Source organism: Cibotium barometz, chromosome 26 (assembly GCF_041138505.1).
Source record: "Cibotium barometz isolate CiBa-2024 chromosome 26, ASM4113850v1, whole genome shotgun sequence".
Taxonomy (NCBI): Eukaryota; Viridiplantae; Streptophyta; class Polypodiopsida; order Cyatheales; family Cibotiaceae; genus Cibotium; species Cibotium barometz.
Genome location: NC_141071.1, coordinates 46,614,751 through 46,626,905, shown reverse-complemented (window position 1 = coordinate 46,626,905; position 12,155 = coordinate 46,614,751). Strand labels below are relative to the sequence as shown.

The window sequence follows — 12,155 nt, the reverse complement described above, 5'->3', positions numbered from 1 at the left end:
CCTCGAAAGGAAAATTGTACCAGTCCCCCGAGAATATTCTGTGGTGGAATCGCTATCTGCGATTCCATCATGGTAGCTCTCATACCATTCAGCGGGTGGGGTATCTGGCTCCTCTGGAGCCATTTCACTATTTTCACTAATTTCACTATTTTCTTCTTCAGAGGTATCACCCTCTGAAAATGTTGAGAAAACTAGAGATAGTAATATATAAATAGAAAGACAGAGCAGCTCCATTGTATCTTAAGAGGAGGGTGGTCTGAGAGCAGCTTGAGGGTGAACTAATAAGAAGCAATGGCAACCTAATAAGAAGCAATGGCAAAACAGTGCATGAGAAATAACATATAAAGAGAAGAAGGAGTTTTACTTTTTTTTCCTAGTGACTTGGATGAAGAGGACATGGAAAAGGTGGTGCATGCAAATAATTTAATTGACATTGAGGAAGGTGATCCTGCATTTGACACTGCAGTATCTGCCTTCCAAATTGTTCGTACTTTGCCGCCCAATGACATATTCCATAATATTATAAATGAATGCACATTCAAAGGAAAAGTCAAGGAGCTCCCTAAGAAGTATGAAGAAAATTGCATTTATGAGCTTTTAGATGGGAAGGGCATGGAGGGTATGGAGCACAAATATGAAGGAAATGCATGGACAAAACCCCAGACACAAACAAGAACTAATAAATCTTTTATTTTGAGAAAGAGTTTTTGTGGGGGTACCTTCCAGTGTATGAATGAAAGATGCACTTATCGATTTCGAAACAAATCACCGAATAGGCTCCATTGGAATGGCCAATTATTGAAATCCCCAAATGAAGGATGTTTGGCTTTGGGAAGTTATGGAAACTTAGAGTGTTTCTTTTGTAAGCATGTTCCAATGTGCATAAAAACATGTTCAGTGTCTGCCTACTATTTTATGCCTAAAGATCACTCCCATAGTAGATTGTTCCTTCACTATGGGAAACATACACACACAATTGCTAGAGGCATGTGTCGAGCATCTATGCGAAACATTAAAGCCTTAGTAGCTCGTGTTGTTCAGATGGACCATAATGCGGGTCCACGAAAGGTACAAATGATTGTTGCCAGGGAGTTGGTTTTGAAGGCTTTCACTGACGATGATAAAGTGATTGGAGAGTTTATGTCAGAGAGGGAACTCCAGGAGATGTCTCAAGAGCTAATATCTTTAATAAATCTCAAAAAGTAAGTTCTTCTCTATTGAATATATATATATATATATATATATATGTAATTTCTTAACCAACTTGGTAAATGTAGGGTGAAGCAGATGGTAATGCAAAGTCGAAAGACAAGTCGAGCACTAGGTGATGGATTTGAGGCTATCCTAGAGTTAAAAAGAAAATGCCACTTTCAGTTCTTCCACGGATCAAGGTTTCCCTTGCAAGCAACCAAAAGTGATGAGAGGTGCTATCTTTTCAAGATGTCCACAACTGGCCCTGGCTCTGGCGTTGATATTGTCAATAGAATGGATGCTGCGGGGGATCGAGACCTTCGACATTCATGGGTTTGTTTTGATCATGTACACCGAGTGGAGAATGATTGGCACACAATGGGTGCACATGTGTATGATCACACGTATGTTTTAATTTTTATTCTCTTTTCAAAATGAAATGACTGTTCGACTGAGTTGTTACAATACAATAATCTTCCAAATACTCTTCTTGCAGGATTGGAGAGCTACTCACAATTGCAACTTGTGAGTTTAGAGAGGAGGATGAGACAGCACAGATAATGTTTTGGGAAAATTTGAATGCAGTTATGATCGACCATACTGGGAAATCAGCAAACTTTTTTGGCTTCATGGCCGACGAAGCAGGTGCAAATTGGAATGCTATTAGGTCAGTATATAACAATGGAGATGAGATGGTAGGAAAGGAGAGATCTTGCCTTTTTCATTGGAAGGACAATCTTCGAGTGCATACACAAAAGTATATATATGCTCAACATATGGAAAAACACAATGAAATGTGTGAGAGGTGGAGGACTGCACCAACCAAAGAGGATGCTTTAGTGCAATTCCGTAAGATACGTGCATGGTGGGCAACAGGAAAGGCAGCAGACAGAAACATTCCCAAGCTAGATAGTTGGCTTAGTTGGTGGCACTATAGAGCAAGTCGTTGGGGTCATTTTATTATTAAGGTATGTTATGTATGTTTTTTTTTTCTATGAACTTAATTCAATAGCAGTAATTAAAAAACCTACTGGTTTGGGTTTATCTTTGTGCAATGGGTTTTCAATGAACAGGATGGTGAGCCTATTGTAAATGCTCTGGTACCACGGATGAACCTCTCTGAAGCCAAGCATGCTAGTTGGCTAGCAGGAGAAGGATACAAACATAAAATTAGTTTGTACGATGCATGTGTTTCAGATCTCATCAATGCTTACTTCCAGTGTGCTCGTCAAATGGCTTTTATGGAAGGAAAATATATAGGTGGAGGGCCTGACCTAGAGATATTAATTGAGAGAGCTCTTTCCAGACAAACTTCAAGCCCTTCTCCAGCTGCTACTTCAAGGGCAATTGATGATGCAGTGATGGGCACTCCAATGTTTACAAACAGGATAAATTTCAAGGGTGAGAAAAAGACTATTCGAGCTAAACGTCCACTTCATGAGGTCCATGAGGGGAATGTAGGGAGCTCTAGCCACCGACCAGAGTTTGTTTATGTGACAGTGGATAAGCATGAAAAAGGGCAAGCATCAATAAATCCAGAAGAAGGTGACGTAGCACTTCAATCATTAGAGCAAGATATTCATCAGACAAAGTGGGCATTGCGCAGGATTCCGATCTTCAATAGAGTAGAATGTAACCATTGGGTAGGAGGAAAAAAATGTAGCAGAAAGCTACGAGGCGGAGAAGTGGCACCATGCTTTTGGAGTGATTGTCAATTATCTTCTTGGAGGAAAGAAAAGTACTGCTATTTCTGTAATAATGATGTTCGACACACTTGGAAGCCTATAAAGACAATCTTACATCCACCTGCAAGTGTTCCTAATGTTTGGCCAATAGCAACAGGTACACTTTGAAAGTCAGGGAAGCTCATGATTTAGTAAAAGCTGGATTTGAGATTGGTGTACAGATTCCAAATAGTTTGCTTCAAGAGAGTGAACAAAACAAGCAAAAAATTCTTGAGGAAGATAAGCAAAAATACCCCTATCGAAAAGGTATATCGAAAGCTGCATATGCACAGATCAGTGCTGCGTTAGATATGAATGTAGAAATTATGGGAGGACATGTTCAAATGGAAGGGCAGAAGGAAATATTTAAAGTGAGGGAAATCCAGAACAAAGAAGCCCTACCCATTGAAGTAACCATTCAGAACCACCCAATATGTTCGTGTGCAGAATTCAATGATAGGTTGGTCAAAAGAAAACCATATCTTGCCTGCAAACATATCTACTTTGTTTTCCTGATGATTCTTGGACAGGATGTGAACAATAATATGCATATCCATCAGCCAAAGATTCCTAATTATATTTTGAAAGAGATGCTCACAAGATCTCAGAGGAGCCACCCACAACAATTATAGGATATACTTATAATGTTTTGAGAATATTTTGAGAATATCAATTAAACTTTTTGTACTCTGTGCGCTATATAAATAACACACTTATATTGATTGATTTAATTAAGTTCAGTGTTATGTCAATGTTTTCAGTCATTTAATAATTAAGTTCAGTGTTATGTCAATGTTTTCAGTCATTTAATAATTAAGTTCAGTGTTATGTCAATGTTTTAGAGAGCAGCACAAGCACAAATCTGCTCGCTTGAAGGGGATAATCTATTTTTGTATTCTGTGTGATTTTTGCTCTTATTTTTGTATTCTGTGTGATTTTTGCTCTCGGCTCACTGCTCTCGGCTCGCTTTATTGACGCACTCGTCGAGAGGGAGGATGAAGAAGACGACTTTGTGTGAAGTGGGTCCAAAGCAGTAGACTGGCGTTATGCATTTGATGCTCATTAAAACACTCAACAGAGACTGCAGCATAGCAAGCATAAATTTATTTTCTTAAAGTTATAAAAGAACTTTAGCAGTACACACTCCATATAAGGGTGGTTTTACACTCAAAATGTCACTATGTTTGAGAGTTGTTTATATGGTGTTAAACCCGAGTTGTATTTTTTCCACAAGAAGATGTTCACACATGGTTCCCTGCCAGGCTTGGCCAAAAAGACTTTGTAATTTTTATTCTCACCCACAGTTGATGATGGGTAGCCATACCCAAGTAGATAAAATCTCAAAATGAGATATGTATTTTTTTTAAAATCACCCATTGGTATAAGGGTAACCTGCCCGAGCTCACCGAGAAGCTCAAAATGGTTGTTGTGATGTGTGCATGAGCGATGCACGTGTGAGGTGCATGCATATGGGTTGGTTTCCACCTGAACCTCTATGTTCAGGTGGTTCCGCTACTGTGACCGAGTCGGCTGAGAATGGACTAGGTGTCTAAGATGGTAGACACGCGCACACATGTTTGGTTGATGGACACTCCAATGTATCATTGAGGGGGAGTGTTGAGAGGTAGCGATTGCGTTTCTACAATGCTACATTGATATGGGTGATGGATAATGGGTGAGTTTTGGAACACCTCGATTAAGAGGGCATGTTGAGAGATGTAATCGTGGTGTTGTGTGTATGTGGGTAAGCACCCTAGAGGTGCAAGATATTGTGGTGAGATAGGAATGCCACATGTAATATTAAATGGTATGTGAGTGTTGACCAAAAGAGTGGAAAAGGCGTTGCCACATGGATGATGACATGTAAAGTGGGATAAGGCTAGAAAGCCTATATCATTGTATGGTTTATTGTGAATGCAATAGAGCAATAGAATTGAGTGTTGAGTGTGCGATCTCCCTCTCTCTCTCATGGAGTTTTTAGTGTGGTTTAATCCACCTTAATTATGTTGCGTAATCGTTGTCTATCACCATGATCAATCCCATTTTTGGATTGTTAACAGCAAGCTGATGCATCCCAGATTACATGTGTGGGGTCCCCAGGCCCCTGAGGCCCCGCATAGATAATTTCATCTCATTTGAAAATATTTTTTTTCATGTAATTGTATTTTGGAATAATTTTTGATATTTTATTTTTGCATGCAAATATTTTCTTTAGGAAATTGTCTATGTCGATGAGTTTGCATCTAGAGCTGGTGGAACAAGGGGTGGCAGAGGAAGAGTTTAGGATGCAGCTTTGAAGGAGTACATTGGCATAATCTTCCAAGATATTATTGTCTTTCACAAAGTATACTCCCCTGATGGACAAGTCTCTCTCATGAAGATCAAGGCTTCAACAAAGGGTGCTGCATTCAAGTCCATGCCTGTGAAATCAAGCTTAGAGAAGATGGTGCTTGTGAAGCGTTGCAAGCTCCTATACTTGTTCAAAGCTCAGCGTGGAGGGAAGATTCATTTACTAGTTAGCCTAGGCCTTGCCACTAGGAAGATTGATCTTCATGCTATCCAGATCGAGCTTGAAGGAAATTTTGTTGTAATTCCTTTGCTTAAACCTCCTACTGACTCTGTTGAGTCTAGTTCTAAGATGCGCAAAGTTTAGGGTTTTTGTACTTACTTCTATGTCATGATGTAACAATTTCTATATTAATAAAAATATATTTTAGAAGTTTTGTTGTATTCGTGCAATCGACAAATAATATTTAATCATTAATTTAAAATTAAAATCAACAAATAATATTTGATCATTAATTTGAAATTGAAATCACAATACAAGTAGACATTTGGCAAGGATCAAAAAAAATATTTTCATTAAGTAAAGCATTTACATCATGATCACATGAGATTACATTATGAAATATACATGAGATTATCCTAAACCCTAAACTGCGGCTCATCATCACCATAATCTTCCCTCCACTTTCGCATGCATAGAACTAGCTGCATATCTTTGTCAGTTATGGTGATTCTCTTGCCATGGACTGCTGCGTACACTGTGTCACCATATATGTCCACCAAAAAAGCTTTAGCAGCCTCTTGAAGAGATTCCAAAGCTATTGCTGTCCATCATGTGGGAGCCTCACTATTGTCGACCCCACGATGCCATCGAGATAGTCGGCTCATGTTCAAATCATCCATAATCTCCGTAACGAGGCGATGAAAGGCCTCCTCGGGATTAGACGGTCTTCCATCTTCTGATACTTTTTGATTTCCCGAAGAGTGACAGTGCTGGGTCTCCACCGAGGTTTGCGATGTGTGGGTGGTGGTGGGGGCCTATGGGATCAACCCTCTTGGTAGTCTGCTTCGTGCGAGCCATGTTCTTGAAGAAGATAAAACAAGAATAGAATGAAAATGAAAGACTCTAAACTTATATTTATAACTTCAAAAATTGAAAATATAACTTATATTTATATTTTTATAGAATGAAAATAAATAACTCTTAAATTTTTTAGTAATTTTTATTATATTTAGTAATTTCCTTATTTATAAGAGCCCCTCTGATGCAAAATCTCACTAATTCCCTAGGGTTTCTAGAACTTCGTTCCATGTTTAAAGTAATCTAATTTTAGAGTAATTTTTATTATATTTTTTAGTAAAGAAAAAATTTTCAAAACTTCTAAATTCATTGAAATTTAATACAATTATAGTCTTTCATGCATACATGTTTGAAAAATCCTAAATCCATATGAGGCCCATGAACAAAAAAATAATGCTTTCTATAAACTTGAAAAACTATACGAGAGAAAAAGATAATAACACCTAAGATATTGAGAAAGAAACATCAAATTGTACTTGTGTTAAAAACACTTCTCATAGATTACAAGTACATTGAAACACAGGTTTACAGTGCATCATATGATTTAGTCAAATCATATTATCCATATTCAAGCTGAAGGCATCACCATTATTATGAATCCTTCGTACAAGTCTCAAATCCTTGTCCATAAGAGTGATGCGCTTCATGAATAGCTGCCAACAACTGACCATCATGCATGAGGTCCACCGAATATGCATGAGCTGCTTCTTGAAGAGCTAGCAATGCTTGGGCTGACCATTGCTATACATTGTTGACTGTAGAACTAAGACTTGCATAGAACCTATTATGAGACATTCGCTGGAGATCTTGCAATATCTCTCTCAACTAGTCTTGCAAATGGCACCCTTGGTATGATTAAGTTTGTGCTTTTCTGCCTGATACTTCCTTATTTCTCGAAGAGCAGCTGTTCCTGGTCTCCATCTATGCTTCTTGTGATGTAGCAGATGTGGATGCATTATACTTGTAGTAGTGCCTCCTGGATTGCTCCATGCCCTGTGTAGACCATATCACTAAACTTCCTTCATTTGCAAAGTAAGGACCATGAGCATGCAATATATGCTACATCAATAAGCAACATAATCATAGTTAGTCTCTAAAACTGAATTGTAATGTCACACTTATTATGATGTCATACTTACCATGTAATGTGTTATACTAGAAGTCCAGGCTTCAACAATTGATGCATAAAATATACCAATCACCTCCTTAAACTCCTTAGAATCATCAGGTCCAAATGTCATCTTCTGCAAAAGCACTGTCAATTTGTCAAGAGAAATCCACACATTTGCTTTTGCTACTCTAGTCTTTCCTCCATTGCTTCGATCAGGAAACGGCCATATGTAACTTTTTCCATGCTTCATATTTCTCTGGTTGTTGTACTAGTAGTTCTCCATTTTCATTTCGTGGGGCAGAGAGGAATTTCCTTACTTTTGAGCCACCAAAGCAAGGCTTGCATGGTACATTGCCGCTTGCTCTCTGGACTTTTTTTCATCCTTCTTTATTTCTACCTGACCTCGATGTAAACCCATCCCAGATAATACTTCTTCCACCCTTTTACATGTTTCTTGAGCATCAGAAGCTGGCTGCACTTTATAAGCAAAACACACATATTCATAAACGAATTTGTCTATGATCCTCACTAGTGCATGCAAAGTGCAAAAGTGTACTCTTGTCAAGGGGATGTCAAGAATAGGATCCCACTTAGGATCTACTCGTACCATTTGGCCCCCACAGCAAACAAATTGATCACATGTAGGACACCCTTCTCTACCTGTTTCTTCCCATTCTTACCTTTCTTTCTAGAATGCATACAATATTATGCAAGGAAACTCTGCATTTGACACACCAAACATGCATTGCAAAGTTTTGAGATCTCCAACAAGGTGCCATTCCACTTGATACTCACCATAACCATCTACGTGTAAACTTTCACCATGATTTTGACGTTGCACTATATTAGGTGTCTCTGTCAAGTTAAAGAAAATCTTCAAAATCTCATGATCTTCCTTTGGTACTTCAAATGCAGCAAGCCACCAAATTTCATTCTCATACTGTACACTAAAGTAATCAGGATGACCAGGCAAGATGTTAGGATCCAGTGCTCTATTCATGAGAGTTAGACTAACACGTTCTAACTTCTGACTTTTGATAACCTCACTTTCATCAAGCTTCAATACAAATTTTAGCTTGCCTCCACATTTTGATATATTGTAAAATTTTACCGAGAAGTAGAACGACAGTTAAAGGAATACCTTAAAAGTGGATTCATTTGACCAAGCGCTTCACCTTGGGCTTCACCAATTTTATTGGTGAAGAAAAAAGATGGGTCTATGCGACTATGCATAGAATATCGTGGTTTGAATCAAATCACGATTAAGAATAAGTACCCTTTGCCACAAATAGATGAGTTGTTTGATCAACTCCAAGGGAAAAAGTACTTTACAAAATCGATTTACGATCCAGATATCACCAAGTGAGAATTCGGGAAGCGGATGTCCAAAAGACAGCTTTTTGAACTAAGTTTGGTCACTCTATGAGTTTTTAGTCATGCCCTTTGGTTTGACTAATGCTCTGCCCACATTAATGACACTCATGGTGGATAGTGTCTTGAAACCTTATTTAGAAAATTTTTTGTTGTTTTCCTAGACAATATCCTGATCTACAGTCGTACCAGAGAAAGAACATATCAAACACTTACAACAAGTATTTGAGTTACTTAGGAAGCATTCACTTTATGCCACAAAGAGTAGATGCGAATTCTTGTTGTAAAAGAAATTTAGTACTTAGGCCACATAATCAAACACTTACAACAAGTATTTGAGTTACTTAGGAAGCATTCACTTTATGCCACAGAGTAAATGCGAATTCTTGTTGTAAAAGAAATTTAGTACTTAGGCCACATAATCTCGGAAGATGGCATTCGTATGGATCCAACAAAAGTTGAAGCCATATTGAAATGGCCACATCCCACAAACGTAGAAGAATTAAAATTTTTTCTTGGTTTGTCTGGATTCTATAGAAAGTATGTTCAAGATTATGCTAAGATAGGTGTTCCAATGACAGATCAGTTTAAAGGAAAGGGAAAGACCTTTGTTTGGGGGGATTCTTAGCAAAGACGTTTTGAAAAACTTAAGGTAGCTATAGCTATAGCTCCCATTCTCCCAGTTGTCAATCCGAATCAACCCTTTGTGGTAGAGACGGATGCTAGTAATGATGCAGTAGGAGAAGTCCTCTTACAAGGGGGGAAACCTACTGCATTTGATAGTAAAAAGTTAGACAGAGCTTAAAAAAAATATTTAGTTTATGAAATGGAGTTATATGCTATAATTTATTCTTTAAAGAAGTGGAGGTATTATTTATATGGTGCCAGATTTGAGATAGTCTGATCATGAGTATAAAATGGCCATCTAGTCAAAAGGAGTTGAAAGGACGCAAAGCTCGATGGGCAGAGTTGCTCCAAGAGTTTTGAATTTCAACTAAGATATAGAAAAGGACATTACAATATGGTAGCCGATTCATTGAGTCGCATGCTTAAGGTTAACGAGTTGAGTTTTACTCAAATTAAGAGTGATTTTTTGGAATCACTTAAGGGGAAGTGCATTGATGATCCACATTATGACCACGTGTGGATTGTCCTAGAGAAGAGGGATCCCTTGACTATAAATAAAGATAGCCTTGTTAACGAGACAGACACTTTCACTAGGCGGTAAGTCTCGAGATATATCTCAAGGAGACATGTCACTTACAAGTGATGAAAGAAATCTTTGGAAGAAATTTTCCATTGATAATGGTTACCTACTTTACAAAGGTAGAGTATGTATACCTTCGGTCTCAGACATTAAGTAGCGTATTTTATATGAATATCATGATAGTCCGAGTGCTGGTCATCTTGGAATACGAAAGATATATGCACTAGTTATAAGAGACAATTTTATTGGTCTAGCTTAATTAAGGACATCTAGGACTATGTCTTAAAATGCCAAAAGTTCTAGGTCAATAAAGTAGAATGCCTAAAAGTAGGTGGTTTACTAAGTCCAATAGAGATCCCAAATGGCAAGTGGAAGAGTATCTCAATGGACCTTATAGTTAGATTACCTAAATTGAACAGAGGCTGTCAAATCCCCATAGGATCTCCTCGTAGAACGCTCTTGGTACAAGACTTGAAGCCTACAAACAAACCAAACAAACGTGAAGGGGGTGTAGGCCTGACTCACCTCCCAGCCTTGACAGTTGTGGGCAAGGCCACAAGTCTTGGTTATCCCCACCGAGCCACAAGCTGAGCTAACTAGATGGACGTACTGACCAATCTCTACCTCGTGATGTCCCATACCGCCACGAAGCTACCCTCACGGGCCTCGAGACTAGTGCGGGCCTCGGCTACATAAAGCAGGTGCACATCTGCACTAGATCTAGGCTTCTAACCATAGAGCTCTCACAAAGACACGCAAGACTCTATGAACTAATGACTAACCTTGGCCACCCTTTTATAGGCTCTTGGTCGGTCATCGGTCGGGAGTCCACACTTGGGCACTCGCCCGTCCATACTTGGGTGCTCGCCCGTCGTTAATCTATCCCTAACTCAGCTCGCCAATCAGCCTGCCTAGCTCCAAGCTTCCCCAAACCTCGAACCTAGTCTTGTGTGCATGTAGCACACGATAGATACACACTGTGCACATGACATACTCCCCTTCCTCTGAGAGCTCACTCCTGAGCTCACTAAAAGGCCAGGGTAATCCCCCTAAAGGGTAGTCAATGTCTCCCATGTAGCATCCTCCTCGACACAGTCCTTCCACTTGATCTTGTATTCCATGATAAGTTTATTAAGCAATCGTCTTTCATGAAATCCAAGAATCTTTTCAGGTTCGTGTGGAACAAATGTCATATCCTCGACATCTATAATCTCTTGAGAGGAGTAACTAACTGGTCTGTTCCACCCAGTACTTCCTTAAGTCTACTAACCATGAAATACAGGGATGAACTTTCACATGAGAAGGCAAATCCATTTCATATGCGACTGAACTAAGTAATACAAAATGGTCCACAATATCTAGGGGATAATTTTGGAGATCGACCTATCTGTAAAGTCTCGGAATGTTTCGGAACTCGCAAATACACTATCATTCCTTCAGAGAAGTCTATGGGTGAATGATGTCTATTAGAATAAAATCTGTCTTTGTCTTGAGCACTTCTAATAGATTCTTTTGCAGCTTGTAACATATCTTGCAAAAAATTAAACCTGTAAAACAAACCAAGCAACGTGAAGGAGTGCAGGCCTGACTCACCTCCCAACCTTGACAACCGTGGGCAAGCCCACAAGTCTTGGCTATCCCCACGGAGCCACGAGCTGAGCTAACTAGATGGACATACCGACCAATCTCTACCTCGTGACGTCCCATACCGCCACCACGAAGCTACCCTCACGGGCCTACACCTGAGTTAGCAAGGCTCTTCATTGAAAATGTCTATCAATTATATGGCTTACCTATTGCCAATATAGTTAGTGATAGAGAACCATTTCTAACATGTTGTGTTCAAGAGATTGGACACCATGCTAAGTATGAGTACAGCTGAGCATCTTCAAAGCGATGGTCAAACCAAGAGAGTCAACCAAGTAGATTGGAAGATATGCTATGAGCATATGTAAGAAAAAAACAAATCAATTGGGAAGAATATTTACCCATATTAGAATTTGCTTATAATAGTGCCAAGGATTCATCAACGGGATTTAGTCCATTTATGTTGATATATTGTTTTTAACTACGAGCTCCAATGGCCGTTGGACTGGAGAAAGAAAAGATACAAAAGGTTAAAGATTTTTTTCAAGATCTCTAGGAGATTACAAAAATCGCGATTACATATACGCTAGTAGTACC

At 38.9% G+C, this 12,155-nt stretch overlaps 1 pseudogene; it reads left to right on the top strand.

Annotated features, from left to right (window-relative positions):
• Positions 1-396: 396 nt before the first annotated feature.
• On the top strand, positions 397-3,658 carry LOC147624028 (uncharacterized; annotated as a pseudogene).
• The last annotated feature ends 8,497 nt before the right edge of the window (positions 3,659-12,155 follow it).